The sequence below is a fragment of the Dipodomys spectabilis genome, unplaced genomic scaffold (assembly GCF_019054845.1).
Source record: "Dipodomys spectabilis isolate Male_0828 unplaced genomic scaffold, ASM1905484v1 ptg000197l, whole genome shotgun sequence".
Taxonomy (NCBI): Eukaryota; Metazoa; Chordata; class Mammalia; order Rodentia; family Heteromyidae; genus Dipodomys; species Dipodomys spectabilis.
In genome coordinates, this window is record NW_024870874.1 from 12,366,028 (window position 1) to 12,380,005 (window position 13,978).

Here is a 13,978-nt window from a genome sequence, read left to right on the forward strand (position 1 = left end):
GTCCTCCTAGCAGAGATGAGTCTCACCTTGATTTAGTGACATCTCCATCCGGGAATCCTGTGTCAGCACTGTAATAAACAATTAAGTATTATCAATAATGGCATCACTATCTTTACTGCTTCACTCTCCTCAACACAGCCAGAGACTCTCTGACAAACTCCAGGTAACAGGTTGATTATTTTGTGACTGTGATGAATAGACAGAGCAAAACTTGTCCAGGGCTACACAAAAATTCCAGTATGAGTGATTGGGTCTGCAGGCCTCTGTGCCACATGAAAACAAGGCTATTCACACTTAACCATTCTTCAGTGACTTGAGAGATACAATTAAATTATGTGAGGTATTAAGATCTATGAAGTGGCAGGAAGTTTAGTTATGAGCTTCAATTGATCAGTAAACAGTGACTGAATTCTTCTGACTTAGGAAGTACATCAAGCTAACCATATAAAAGGAGAATCCTCTCTCCCTCCTGTGGCTAAAAGGAAGCTCCTGTCAAGGAATGCAGTCATTCCTTTTTAAAAGACTCCCAAAGTGATTAATAGTGATCATTTCATCTATTGTTAGCTAGAAATATTGATTATATTAATATGATTTTCTTCAAATATCCTTCAAATATTCTAAAATGTTTAAAGAGTAAGCATCTACAGAGGGGTTACAATTACATGGCAAGATAATGAGTACATTTCTTATCAAGCATTGTTGCCTCCTCCTTTGTTTCCCCTTCCCATCCCTTCCCATTCCCCCCACCCCAAAGTTGTAAAGTTCGTTTTTCGACATAATGACTTGTACATCTCATTGTTGTAATGGGTCCACTTGTATCCATATTTAAATGATTTGTTTTTTTTCCCTTCTCCTCCACAAATCATACCAACATCAAATACAGTGAAAGCAGGGGTTATACCGTAGGGGAAGGACATACAAAGCATCAAAGAAATCATCTTATAAATATGTTAGAAACAATCACATGAAGAAAAAAATCTGAATACTTATCTTGGGGTTCATTTCACCTAACATCAACTTATCTGATCTTTTCTGCTTGTCTCAGACATAAGTAGTTATTGCAAATAAGGGAAACCATGGGACCTATGTTTTTTTGGGCCTGGCTTACTTTGTTTCCAGTACTGGTATTGGACCAAAGGGGCCTGGCTCCTGCTTGGCAGGCACTTTACCCATTGAGCCACATCTCCCCTCTTGTCACTGTATTTGAACTGGTGCCCTGCATCTTGTGTGTATATATATATATATATATATATATATATATATATATATATATATATATATATTTCTAATTTGGTGAGCGGAAGGGAAATAACAAAATGCTGAAACAAGGATCTAGGTTGACCCATTGTAACAATGAGAAGTACAAGACACTATGTTTAAAATGAATTTTACAGCTTTGGGGGTTGGAGAGGTGGGGAAGGAAGGGATGGTGGGGGAAAAACGAAAGAGGGGATAAAAATGTGTAATAGGAAATGCACTCATTACCTTACTTATGTAACTTAAGCCTTCTGTACAGTATGTGTAAAATAAAAAATATTAAAAAATTTAGTGTTTACAAAAATTAATGAAAGTTTACTCCCTATTTTTATCTCAGATAATGTCACTGTTAGAATTTTTCAGTTTTACACTTGTGTTTACATATGTGTATACATACATGTATGCACATATACACACAATTGAAACATACAGCTAAAACCTAATGAAATGTCAACCCTCAAAATAGTGAAAAGTGAGTATCATCAGCCAGGAATAAACAAAGTAAAAGGCCTATCCACATTCTTTAAACCTCAAGAGGCAGTAATGATGATAGAGTTTGCTGTATAGACTGAGACCCACTTCTACCACCATCTTGCAGAAACAATATGGGTGAGTTGATAGTACCTAGAAAATCTCATGAAAAAGCTGATGCATACAAGAGAAGTGACTAAGGTTAATTTTTGGTTTGCCCATTTCTGGTGAGAGTGAGTAGAAACAGCTGCTAGGGAGATACAGATGAGGCAATCAGGATTAAAGAATTTATACCCAGGCTTCAGAGCCTACAGTGAATTGAAAAAGATTTGGGCTCCATGGGTACCCTGGACATTTCACCCATCCCAGAGAGTACAAATCCAAATCCTTTCCACAAAATAGATTCTTGCCTGTAGAAGAGCTTTTCTTCTTCTGTACTCCTCACTGCTGTTTCCATTATTGCAAAGTGTAGTGCTCCAATTGCAGCCCATAGGGCTATTGTTCAAGAGAATTCAACTGTACTCAGTCTATCAGAACAAACGACAATTTAAATAAAGAAACCTATGTCAGACATATTAGTGTTTAAACTGAACACCAATAGAATGCAGAAAGAATAAGAAACAAGCAAAATCCAAGATCCACATATAAACCAAAAGTATACAACTTTCTAAATAAAGGCTACATATTTCTAAAATCCTTCTTAGGAATGTAACATATTTTAATAAAACACAAATTTAGCAATATATAAGATTAAATACAACTAAATGAATTTTAGGATTAGTCCTGGCGATAGATCAACAATATAGGATACTGGGTCAAATCAAATAATTGCAACTTCAAATAACACTGACACAAAACTAAGAAATTAGAAATAGCAGGAAACAAGGGTATATAGTAGGAAAGTTAAATGGCCCAAAGTTCTGGACATTTTCCCCTTGGCTTTCATTGTATTGTGTCCTCAGTGACCGAACAGAATCAAAGATTTTCTTCTCCTGGGGATTCTAGTTGTGTTTGGCTAAAGGATATAAAGGTTGGCAATTAGAAGAAGAAAGGAGAATGAAATCAGGTTATTTTTCTCGGGCTATCTTTTTTTTATAGGATCCCAATGGGTTGGCAGTCTCTCTCCTCAAACCATAGGTTTTCCTCACCCTTTATTTTCTGTTTCAATCTCCAAGGAATCTGTATTCCTCTCTGAGTTTCTTTTCTTTTTCTCTACATTTTGTTTGTTTTGGGGACTGAATCACTCTTTGTATCTCAGACTGGCCCTAGTTTCTCAATCCTTCTGCTTACAGAATACCTGGCTCACAATAGTGCACCATCATAGTCAGCCTTTTCTTTGAGTTTGTATAGTACCTTCCTTCCTCCCCTCATACTTCAGGTCTAGGGCAAATAATCCCCCCTATTCTACTGCCTACTCTATGAAGGTACCAAATTCAACCCTTTTCCTATAATTTTCTTGATTTTTTAAAATGATGTTTCTTAAATTCCCCTCAAATACCCATTTTGATTTTCTGTTTCCTGCCTGAAATACTGACAGAAAAAAAAGACCTGAGACACAAATGTGAATAAAAGATGACATGGCAGCAATAGACCTGAATGGATAAAATGACAAGATGGTTAAGCAACTGCCACCGTCTCAGGTATTTGTGAAGGGTTAAAGTAATTCCATTCTTGAGGCAGTGACCATTTGTTGCTTCTTTATCTCAGCTAGCAGAGGAACACGTGGTGGTAATCCAAACACCTGGTTGTGTGCCTTTATAAGCGCTGCAAATCCTTAGCTCGGGGCTCTCCTCCTAGACTCTGCTGTGTCGGAGTTTGGACGAGGCCTGAGCTGCAGCCCATCTAAATAAAACCTTGCTTTTGCATTTCAGAAAGTCTGACTCTCGGTGGTCTTCTTGATGGGGTCCTGTGACTTTGGCACAACATATTAGTGGGGACTCGTCTGGGATCCCCGCAAAGACCCCTGAGACCTCAGACTCCGAAGGTAAAACAGCACTGTCAAATTTGTCTTGTCCTGTTGTTTGTCTGTCTGTTTTACTTTTGGTTTCCTTTGTGAGGACGGCCACTCCGATTAGTATTGTGTAAAGAGTTGTCGAAGCAGATGTGCTTGCAGGACAACCCTGGAAGAACTGGGAGATGTCCCAGATCCTCTTGTGAGGGGGCGCGGTCCTTGGAACCCCACCCTGCGAATTGTGGGACATGGGTCGGTTCGGTGTTGGGCCAGAACTGACCAAGATGGCCTCCTAACCGAGGCCCAACTCGCCCACTGTGGGTCTGCTCCTTATGCTTCCTGTTACAGGAGTCAGCAGACCAATTCGGGAGATCTCACCAATTCGGGAGATCTCCACTTCGTAAGCTTTGTTTTAACTGTCAGGCCTGCGTGTGTTTTGTTTGTACTGTTTATTGTTTTTTGGACTGTATGACTGACGGGACTGGAAACCATGGGAAACACTCCATCTAGGCCCCTAGATTTACAAAAAGAAACTAAGAAAGAGGAAAAGAAATTGTACACCCCTGATTTTTCAGGGAGATAACATAGAAGAAGAAATGTTTCCTCCCCCATACTTCCCTTCCCAGGTTCCTTTTGCAGAGCCTGAGTGATCAAGAGGAGGAGGAAACTATAGAACCAGCAGCCGAACCCTCGGCACCTGCCCTTAAAGTTTCTGAGGGGCCAGTCACTCGACAATGTCGTGGGAACAACCCCCCTTCTAATGCAGCTGTTTTTCCCTTATATGCCATAGGTCCTGTGGATGCAGATGGTCAACAGCAACTCCAATATTGGCAATTTTCTACCAGTGATCTATACAATTGGCGCACCCAGAATGCCCCCTTTTCTGAGAAACCCCAGGATTTAATTCGTTTGCTTGAAATTATTCTCCTTACTCATCAGCCCACTTTGGGTGATTGTAGTCAGCTTTTACAGGTCCTTTTTACCACCAAAGAGAGAGACCATATCCAAGAGGCGGCCCGGAAACATATACCTGGCCCCACAGGAGCGCCCATCATGGATCCTGCCCTGATCGCTGCCTATTTTCCTGAGATCCGACCAACATGGGACTACAATACGGTTGAAAGTAGGGAGCGACTCCTCGTCTACCGCCAGGCTCTGCTGGCAGGTCTCAAGGTGGTGGCTCGCCGACCTACTAATATGGCCAAAGTTTATGATGTAAGATAGGGAGGAAGTGAAAGTCCGGCAGCATATCTTGAGCTGCTCATGGAAGCTTTTAGTGAATATACCCTGTATGATCTTGAGACCCAGGGTCGGCTCAAATGATTATGTTTGCCTATATAAATCAAGCTGCACCACACATAAAGCAAAATTTCAGGCTCTAGGCAGACTTGGTGAAAAGTCTATTAGGGATCTAGTAGCCACAGTGGAGAAGGTTTACAATAAGAGAGACAGAGGAGCAAAGACAGGAATGGAAGGACAGAGAACATGAAATTGAGCATGAAAAGAGAGACTGGGCCAAGGCTCCACATGCTCTAGAGGAGGTGCTAAAACAACTGCCTGATCAGTGGATGAGCAATGCCCGCATGGTCCATTATCAGACCTTGTTACTTAACCCCGTGTGGATCAGCTTTTGCGTACCTATGGTATTAAACCCAGCAACTCTGCTGCTGGATCTGGATCTGGAAGTGCCCCTGCATTACTGTGAGCAGATCTTGGCCCAAGTATATAGTCTCAGGCCAGACTTGTTGGACTTGTCTCTATCGCATGCTGAGCATACCTGGTTCACAGACGGCAACAGTTTCATTCAAGATGGAGAAAGGTACGCGGGCGCAGCAGTCACCACAGACACTGAGATAGTGTGGGCAGAAGCACTCCCCCAGGGACTGTCTGCACAAAGAGCAGAACTAGTGGCACTAACAAAAGCCCTACAGATGGGAAAAGGGAAGAGACTAAACATTTACATGGACAGTCGGTATGCTTTTACCACCGTGCATGTCTATGGAGCCATTTACCAAGAGAGGGGGCTGCTGACAGCTGAGGGAAAGGCTATTAAAAACAAACAAGAAATTTTAAGCCTCATCTGGGCCTTATGGGAACCAGCAAATATTGCCATTATGCACTGCCCTGGCCATCAAAAGTAACTTATTCAATAACCAAAGAAAATAACTTGGCCGATCAGGCAGCTAAGGAGGCGACCCTCCAGCCCAGAGTGGAAGTACTGACTAGTAGACCCAGGGCCACGAGCTTTGCCTCCTGAGCTTCAGTACTCCCAAGAGACTTGGAGTGGATAAAGAAAATTCCTATGGCCTATAAACCCACGGACAGAGAAGGAAACAAAGACTGGTGGAAAACTGGTGAGGGGAAACTTACCTTGCCACAAAGATTGGGCAAGGGGATTCTTAAGAGAATCCATCGGGCCTCTCACATGGGAACACGAAGAATGAAGGACTTGCTCCGACACACAGAAGTAAAAATTAGGCAAGGAAATCAACTCATTGAGGACATTATTAAAAATTGTAAAGCCTGTCAGCTCACCAATGCCCCCAATCAACCTGTTACAAAAGGAGCTCTCCTCCATGGAGATAGGCCAGGTGTGTATTGGGAAGTAGACTTCACAGAAATTAAAACTGGAGAAGCCCGGTGCTGGTGGCTCACGCCTGTAATCCTAGCTACTCAGGAGGCTGAGATCTGAGGATCGCAGTTCAAAGCCAGCCTGGGCAGGAGAGCCTGTGAGATGCCTATCTCCAATAAACCACCAGAAAACCAGAAGTGGCGCTGTAGCTCAAGAGGTAGAGCGCTCGCCTTGAGCTGAAGAGCTGAGGGACAGCGCCCAGGCCCAGAGTTCAAGCCCCACGACTGACCAAAAAAAAAAAAAAAAAAAGAAATTAAAACTGGAAAATTTGGGTATAAATATTTGCTAGTTTTTGTAGACACCTTTTCAGGATGGGTTGAAGCCTACCTAACAAAGCATGAGACCGCATTGTGGCTAAGAAGATCCTGGAAACCTACCCAGGTGTGGCTTCCCATCCACCATTGGGTCAGACAATGGACCTGCCTTCATTTCAAAATTAAGTCAGGGAATAGCTGCGACACTGGGGACGGATTGGAAATTGCACTGTGCTTATAGACCCCAGAGTTCAGGGCAGGTAGAAAGAATGAATTGGACTCAAAAAGACCTTAACTAAATTGGCTTTGGAGACTGGTGCAGACTGGGTATCGCTCCTTCTGTGTAGGCTTGATTATTTATAGCTGGTGCATAAGAGTATGTGGCATCAACTAAATGCATTATATGACTCTGCTTCTGTCCCTACCCCCCATTCGTTTAAACCAGAGGACTGGGTGTTTGTTCAAAGGCACAACTTGAGATCTCTGGAACCACGGTGGAAGGGACCTTACATGGTGTTACTGGCTACACCCACTGCTCTTAAGGTGGACGGCATTGCTGCTTGGATCCACTGCTCCCACACCAGACCAGCTGACCCCTTTACCCTGAATGATGTGGGGAAACATGGGAAGTCTCCAACATCCTACCCAACCACTCCGCGTATGCTTCAAGAAAATAAAAATGGACTTATTAATAGTATAGCTAAAGTCAGAGAGGGACTAGAAAAGAACAGAATCTGTTCAAGATCGAGAACTGTTGAAGTTTAGTTTTGGGCCGGAGACACAAGATTGTGTCTCAGGACCATAAGTCAAGGGGGGGAAATGAAGGGTTAAAGTAATTCCATTTTTGAGGCAGTGACCATTTGTTGCTTGTTTATCTCAGCTAGCAGAGCAACACGTGGTGGTAATCCAAACACCTGGTTGTGTGTCTTTATAAGCCCTGCAAATCCTTAGCTCTGGGCTCTCCTCCTAGGCTCCGGTGTGTCAGAGTGTAAGATGAGGCCCGAGCTTTTGCATTTCAGAAAGTCTGACTCTCCTTGGTCTTCTTGGTGGGGGTCCTGCGACTTGGGCACAACATTTGTAGGTATTCTACAGACATCGTAATCTAGTATAATCCATACAACAATAGGAGTCATTATCACATTCACGTTTCAGGTTAAATAGCTTGGTAAAAATCACTCCAATAGGAACTAGAGAAACTGGAGTTTGGATCCAGTCAGAACTAGTGTTGTCAGTCTTTTTTTATTATTATTATTGTGAAAATACCATACAGAGGGGTTACAATCACATGGGCAAGATAATGAGTACATTTCTTATCAAGCATTGTAGCCTCCTCCTTTGTTTCCCCTTCCCATTCCATCCTACCCCCCCCAACCCTCCTCCCCCCCCCCCCCCCACCAAAGTTGTAAAGTTCGTTTTCTACATAACGACTTGTACGTCTCATTGTTGCAATGGGTCCACCTGTATACCTATTTAAACGATTTGTTTTTTCCCTTCCCCTCCACAAATTATAACAACATCAAATACAGTGAAAGCAGGGGTTATACCATGGGGGAGGAACATTTCTTATCAAGCATTGTTGCCTCCTCCTTTGTCTTCGCTCTCCCCTCCCTCCCCCAGCCAAAGTTGTAAAGTTTGTAATTTGTTTTTCAACATAATGACTTGTACATCTCATTGTTGCAATGGGTCCCACTGTATCCCTATTTCAACAATTTGTTTTTTCCCTTCCCCTCCACAAATTATACCAACATCAAATACAGTGAAAACAGGGTTATACCGTGGGGGAGGGACATACAAAGCAACAAAGAAATAATATTATAAATATGTTAGAAACAAATACATGAAAGAAAAACCATTTGAATCCTTATCTTGGGGTTCATTCTGCCGAACATCAACTTATCTGACCTTTTTTGCTTCTCTCAAACATATACTAGTTATTGCAAATAAGGGAAACCATGGGACCTATGTTTCTTTGGGCCTGGCTTACTGTCTTCAGTCTTTATCACAATATGGAATTACTTTATTTTTGGGTACCAAGGATAGAGACAATCTTGAAAGGCCTACATGGTATCACAGAAGCTAAGAATTTACTGATTGGGATAGAAAAAGTATTAGTCAAAATTATATGGGTGACAGCTCAGACTGGTTATCAAAGAGGTGAATCATCATGGTTCAAGACAAGCCCAAGCAAACAGCAAGTCCTATAAGTCAAGCTGGTGTGTGCCAGCACTCTCAGTTACTCCGGAGGGGGAAGTCAGACAGTCATATTTCAGACAAAATCAAGAAATCTTACCTGAAACAAAATAAAGCAATAAAATCTTGGAAGCATGAATCAAGCTGTCAAGCATCTGCCTAGCAAGCATAAGGACCTGGGGTCACACCTAGCACCATATATGCACGCACATGTATATGTGTGTGTGTGTGTGTGTGTGTGTGTGTGTGTGTGTGTGTGGACAGTGTTCTCTAAAATTAAGAAGGTTGTTTTTCAGCTACAAGAGGTACCCTGTGTTCTTAGTTCTGGATTTAGACTAAAAATTGCCCAGAATACTGGTTTGAATCTAAGAATATTGTTCTTCATGGACTTTTTCCTTCCTAAAGTTCTTTGAGAAAATATTTTTTTTGGCATGGAGAGAAACATTTACATAAAGTTCAGGTTTGTCTAGTTTGATTTCCAGTTTTCTCCTTCTGTTTAAGTCAGAAATTAAAATACTTTCTATTATGAAGCATTACTAATGATTCGTATTTTACAAAATCATTTATATTTACATTTCTATATGTTCTCTTCTTAGTGTAGAGAATTTCTGAAACTGATTGTCTATTAATTCAACCTAATTGAGTTCCAGGTTTGTATATTTAATGTTATTCTTCATACTTCACACGAATCATTTTTATAAGGATAATATCATCTCTAACATGAAAGAAAATACAATGCATATATATAAGAAATCCTCCAAAGATTCACTAAATAGTTCCTAGTAGCCCTTAGAGATTACACCCAGAAATCTTTATTTCCTTGAAAACATCTATGAAATAAAAGATTAAAAAAACTATAACTGGTCAAGACCTTTTATATTAAGTACATTTTTATTCTTAAATATAAATGTCAGCCTAAATAATTAAAAAAGTTGAGCCGGGCGCTGGTGGCTCACGCCTGTAATCCTAGCTACTCAGGAGGCTGAGATCTGAGGATCGCGGTTCAAAGCCAGCCCGGGCAGGAGAGACCGTGAGACTCCTATCTCCAATAAACCACCAGAAAACCGGAAGTGGCTCTGTAGCTCAAGTGGTAGAGCGCTCGCCTTGAGCTGAAGAGCTGAGGGACAGTGCCCAGGCCCAGAGTTCAAGTCCCACGACCGACCAAAAAGAAAAAAAAAAAAATTAAAAAAGTTAAAACTTACAATTGTTTCCCAAATTTTAGGGCTAGAAAATATTTTAAGAAGTAATTATTGTAAAAGTTCTTATTATGAACATTTTTTAGATGATTGTAACTGAGACTTTCAAATAAATAAATCATAAAATAATATCCTTCTACTATAGGATATGATCAAAAATAAAACTTTCTATTGTTGTTGTTGTTTATTTGCTGTAATTTGAATCTGTATTTGTCCTATGTTGAAATGTAACTTTTTTTTTTGGCATTTTTAAATTGTAAAGATACTGTACAGAGCGGTTACAGTTACATGAGTAAGGTAATGAGTACATTTCCTAACAAGCTCCCTCCTTTGTGTTTCCCCTACCATCCCTTCCCTCCCTACCTCCCAACTCCTCCTTCCCCTCAAAGTTGTAAAGTTCGTTTTCAACACAGTGTCTTGTACATTTCATGATTACAATCGGTCAACCTGGATCCTTATTTAAGCATTTTGTTATTTCCCTTCCCCTCCCCAAATTAGAAATAATGTATATACAAGATGCAGGGCACCAGAATCAAATACAGTGAAAACAGGGGTTATACCATAGGGGAAGAACATACAAAAGAAACGAAAAAAAAAAAAAAAAACGCCACGAAGTACGTTATAAATACATTAAAAACAACAGCAAGAAAGATAAAACCACTTGTGTCCCTATCTTGGGGTTCATTTCACTTAGCATCATCTTATATGGTCATATGTACATAGCATTTGACTTTTTCTGATTGTCCTAGACATATACTACTTATGGTAAATAAGGGAACCGTGGGATCTATGTTTCTTTGGGCCTGGCTTACTTCACTTAGTATAATTTTTTCCCCAAATCTTTACACTTCCTAACAAATGGGGCAATGTCATTCTTTCTGATGGAGGCATAGAATTTCATTGTGTACATATATATATATATATATATCACATTTTCTTGATCCATTCATCTACTGAGGGGCATCTGGGTTGGTCCTGTATCTTAGCTATGGTAAATAATGCTGTGATAAACACAGTTATGCTGGTAGCTTTAGTATGGCCTTGTTTGATTTTGTTTTTAAATTTGCCTTATTGACTTTACACAAGTCAATAATTTCAGGTTCATTGTGTTTCCCGTTGTCTCCAGGAATACAATCAGTTTTTCTCTCCTTCTAAAAAGTAAGCCCCAGGCAGCAAATGTGTTCTCACAGTCAGAGCTGGTCCCCAGGAGAACATGTTGATGGCCAAAGCCTCAATAAACATCTGTTAAGTGAATAAATACATTGGCAGACATGTAGTCCAGAGTGTCTCAGAAAACTCCAAAGTACTGCATTGTCTTCCCCAGACTTCGTCCCTCAACTTGTATTCTCAGTATTATGTATCATTTCCACCCACTTACTCTCTACCACGACAGAGATATCATACTAATATAGATCATGAATGAAGACCCTCTCCAGCTAACAAGATTGAACCAAAAGGTAGCTTCCATTCCTTAATTCCTCTTCATGAATACAGGGATCAGCTCTGACACTTAGTGCAATGAGTGAGAGTTTCCATTCTAGAGTTTCATACTAGACAGCAGATGACACCAGACTGAGAATGTACATAACAGAGCAGAGTTTACAGCTTTCTCAATTTGGACTTAATTGAGAGTAAGCTCTCATTGAACCTGTCTGGGGAGCTGGGGTGGTAGATCTAAGCCTAATTTGCACAAAGATCAAGGTGTTTGGTGATAATACATTAACGTTTTCCTGGAATGTCTTTTCATTTAGAAGGACTCATTCTATAAACAAAATGCCTGAGCTGGAACCTACTGTGCTACTAAGTGACACATGAATGGATATGTGCAGTTTGAACATGCAGTACCTGAATACTGCCTAATTTCTATTTGACTGGGCCAAATGCTAGTTAGCATCTTCGTTATAAATTACTAATATGCTTAGAATTGTATTTTTATTTACATCACTTACATGTAATACTCTACTTTCCTGCCTCTTTCAGTTTCCCTATTGCTTTCATCCTTTAAGATAACACCTTCTTAAGGACACCTTCATATTTCCACCACCCTGGATGTGACACACCATGGACCTCAAGGTGAGCAATTTTACAAGTAACTTGAACATGCTTGAATTAGATTCCTGTGCTGTTATAATGAACTAACACTTGCCTTAGTAACACAAATTGATCACTTTACAACATTGGAGGTGAAAAGTTCTAAAACTCAAGTGATAGTACACTTGTATTTTTCTAGGATCTCAAGGAAAACCTTTCTGCCTTGTCTTTTTCTGGTTTTTAAAAGTTGCCTGTGTACTTTGTCTCAGGACCCTTTCTTCATTTCCAAACACAGTAGCCTTTCAAATCTTGGTTTCTGACTTCTTTCCTTCATTTATAAAGACCCCATGATTACATTGGGGATTTAGATAATCTGAGATGATCTTCCTTCCTTGAGATTCATAATAGTGTAAGCAGACTCTACTGTATCTTGTAGGTAACATAGCCATAGAGCTGGGGAAAAAGAAGGCATGTCTATATGGTCATTATTTTGCTTATGAGACATCTATATAGAATGTCCATTTAGGCCTGTGGTTTAGTTAATCATCTTCTGGTTAGACATAGAAGGAAGAAGTTCACAACCTGACACGGCAAAGTTTTCCCTTGCATCTCTGCCTTTAGATTAAAACTGCCCTTTGTAGATTTTAACTTGGTTATAGCATAGTACTTCACAGATTGTATTGGGAAAATCAATGATATAGAGCTCTTATATTCATGAGATTATCTTCCAGTTCACTAACTATGCCTTTCCAGACAGATAATTATAATAATACAATGATATCAGTATATACATTCTTGCCTTTCTTGAAAGTGAAGATGATTGTTTCAGTGACAAACTCTATACTAGAGCAGTTCCCACATACATGCACATTTCTATCATCGCAGAGGTTTTCTGATGGTACTAGAATGTCCCTATCTTGAGCATTTCTCATCACATTCTAATTGAATCAGTCTGGATTCCCTCTTGATATTGAAAAACTACTTGGTGATTTTAATATTCTAGAGGTTTCCACAGGCATACGCATATCCAACATGATTCATTACCAGCTATTAAACTGATAATCTGGTGTCCAATTGGAAAGCCTTAGCTCTATGCACACTGTGCAGGTTCAGCATGACAAACCCATATTAAATTCTTCTGGACAATTTTCTCATATTTCACAAAGAAGCCATAGTTAGAAATTTGAGATGATGTACACTTACCTGTAAGTTCAGTTCATGAATCTCACTTTACTTGGAGGCATATTTCAGGAGAAATTATTTCAATGTATCCAAGGAGGGGGGGAGCTTGAGGACATATGTAGCAAGAAGAATTTCCACAATCATCTTAGCTTGTTCTGAAATAGATGTAAAAAAGAAAACCAAGACTCATTAATTGCCTCAAAAAAGGCAACAAGGACTGGTGAGTTGGCATGTTTCTGAGTCAAGCAAGATTATAAGTAAGGAGAAAGGCTCAGTCTATTTCCCTATAAGGAAATGACAAGATTTCCTAGTGTGTCAGTGTTTTAGCAGTATGAATATGTCATATTGTTTTTTTAAATGCACTGTAAGACGTATTGCCTGTTAAAGTGCTGGCCTCTTAATCCTTTAACCACTATCATCAGCAATTTTATTATAAAGGGTGATACTGTATTCTATACTAGTAAATTCAATATCTAATTTGCAAGTTGTGATTTTTCTGCATCTTATACACACAGATTAGTTTCTCTATATCAAAAGAAATAATTGCCAGAGTAAAGAGACAACTCACAAAATAGAAAGAAAATCATCACCACCAGTTCAATGAACGAAGGATTAGTACCCACATTGTAGAAAGAGTTAAAAAATTAAACATCAAAAGAAATAAATAATCCAATAACACATGGGCAAATAGAACAAGGTAGTTTTCAGAAGAATAAAGTAGCTAATAAATACATGAAGAAATATTCATCTTAGTGATAAAAATGCAAATCAAAATGATTCCATTATTATCTCAGTCAGAAGGGCAAATATTTAT